Source organism: Penaeus monodon, chromosome 44 (genome assembly GCF_015228065.2).
Source record: "Penaeus monodon isolate SGIC_2016 chromosome 44, NSTDA_Pmon_1, whole genome shotgun sequence".
Lineage (NCBI taxonomy): Eukaryota > Metazoa > Arthropoda > Malacostraca > Decapoda > Penaeidae > Penaeus > Penaeus monodon.
The window spans coordinates 5797987-5800486 of record NC_051429.1 but is presented as its reverse complement, the minus strand read 5'-3'; positions in this window follow the sequence as shown (position 1 = coordinate 5800486).

Sequence of the window (2500 nt, the reverse complement as noted above, 5' to 3'; positions counted from 1 at the left end):
TCCAATTACTTTTAAATCTTTTTACCCAATTACTTATAAATCTTTTTACCCAGTTACTTCTGAATCTTTTTACCCAATTACTTATAAATATTTGAACCCAATTACTTATAAATCTTTTTACCCAATTACGTATGAAAAGAGGGCTGAGGTCCAAGGTAAGGCTGATCCCCTACACTGGGCCCCAGTCTCCGTCTCCTAAGCTCCCCTTCAACAACGAGCAAGGGATTAGGGGGGTTTGGTCATGTGATAACAGTGAAACAACCGGATCCAAAGGGTTAAGATTCTAATGCAGTCTATGCAATGTCCAGAATAGAACGATATCAAAATATCTGTGTCATTGATTTTTCCTTTAATTTTTAAGGTACAAAGGATTCTACAAAATTGCCCAAGGGGTACAGATGAACATAAACGCTGGGCACCCCTACCCTAATGACTAACAAAACTAATAGATTTTTCATCAGCTTCCAATCATGTGCTCCTAAATAGCAAACATGGTTAAGCATGTATCAGCATTTTATGCATATACAGACACACAGACATGTATACAAGGATATGACAGCTGGATGTTCTTTGTTCCTCTCAGACTAACACAAGGCACTGAGATGAAAGCTTGCCTTACATGAAGTCAACTGGTTTATCGCTTGTGGGCTCGGAGAGAAAGAAATATACATGAATAATGAATGATTTATGTATAAATAATAACAACAATAATAAAAAGGGCATTTGTATAACAATGATAGTAATAATGATAAAAAAAAACAGACAAAAGGAATAGAAACTATCGATAGATAACCGAGTGTACATTGATGTGTGTATATATATATATATATATATATATATATATATATATATATATATATATATATATATATATATATATATATATATATATTTATTCTCTCTCTCTCTCTCTCTCTCTCTCTCTCTCTCTCTCTCTCTCTCTCTATATATATATATATATATATATATATATATATATATATATATGTGTGTGTGTGTGTGTGTGTGTGTGTGTGTGTGTGTGTGTGTGTGTGCGTGTGTGTGTGTGTGTGTTATTGTGTATATATATATATACACACACACACACACACACACACATATATATATATATATATATATATATATATATATATATATATATATATATATATATATATCAGGCATGCTTTCCGGGTAGGCGCTTGGAACATCCGGTCCTTGCGGCAGGATGAGCGGTTATCTCTGCTATCGCAGGAATTGGTGACTGCCCTCTCAGAGGTGAAAAGACCTGGTAGCGGCAGGATCAGTGTGGGTGGCTACACGTACTACTGGTCGGGCCGCAGCGATGGTCACCACCTCCAGGGTGTAGCCATTGCCATCTCCAGTCGACTCCAGCCCGCAGTAGTCGAGGTGACATCGGTTGATGAGCGTATTATGGCATTGAGACTGAAGCATGCTTTTGGCTTCATGTCTCTTATTGCTGTATACACTCCTACCGATGTATATAAAATCGATGTGAAAGAGGCGTTCTACGCCAAACTCGCATCTGTGGCAGACAATTGCCCCTGCGAGATATTCGCATTGTTCTGGGCGACTTCAATGCGGTATCCGGCTGTGACCGAGCTGGCTACGAGATGTCTGTCGGCCCCCATGGCTCGGGAGCTGATCCCAGCAGCGAGAATAGCCTCCTTCTCCGGGACTTTGCTAGGTCCCAGAAAATGAGGATCCCTGGCTCCTGGTACCAGTGCTCCAACCCACATCACTGGAGGATCCTCCAGAACTGCAGGGTTTATCGGAGTGCTGAGTTCTGTGGCACCGACTATAGGCTGCTTGTGGCTACCCTGCAGGTCCACTTCAAAACTCCCCATCCCTCCAGTGGCCACCCTAAGATGTTTCACTTGGACAGACTAAGGGAGGAGGAGTGTGCCCGTGGGTTCACCATGGCAGTCTCTGACCGATTCACAGAACCCAGCAATCTGACGGACCCAGTTGCTCTGTGGGAGTTCTTCAAGCGCGTAACACTTGAAGCAGCTCAGGAGTCCATTGGTGTACGCCCAAGGACACAGCAGAATTCCAATCTCCCTGGAGACATTAGAGGCCACTGAAGCGTGTTGCAAGGCTCGGCTGAATGGGAATCAAGTCTTGCGTCGTTCCATGGTGCGTAGGGCTCAGACACTGCTGAGAAGGGACAAGGAACAGTTCATCAGGAATCTTCCTGAGTTGGTTGAGGGCCATTTCTTGGTAAATGACCTTCGCCCTGCCTACCAAGCCCTGAGAAAACATGAACCCTTTGCCCTCCTCACAGATGACTCCAGTCCGATCAGCGGATGGACGGATCATCTCAGATCATGTTGGGGTTCATGAACGTTGGGCTGAGTATTTTGAACAGTTGTAACTGGTAGACCGTCCAACAGTTAGCTTGGATGCAAGCGATGTCGCAGTGCCTGTGCCGGACCCACCCATCAGTGAGGACCCTAACGGAAACGAAGAGTGGGAAGCTGCAGCATATGTGATATTCCTG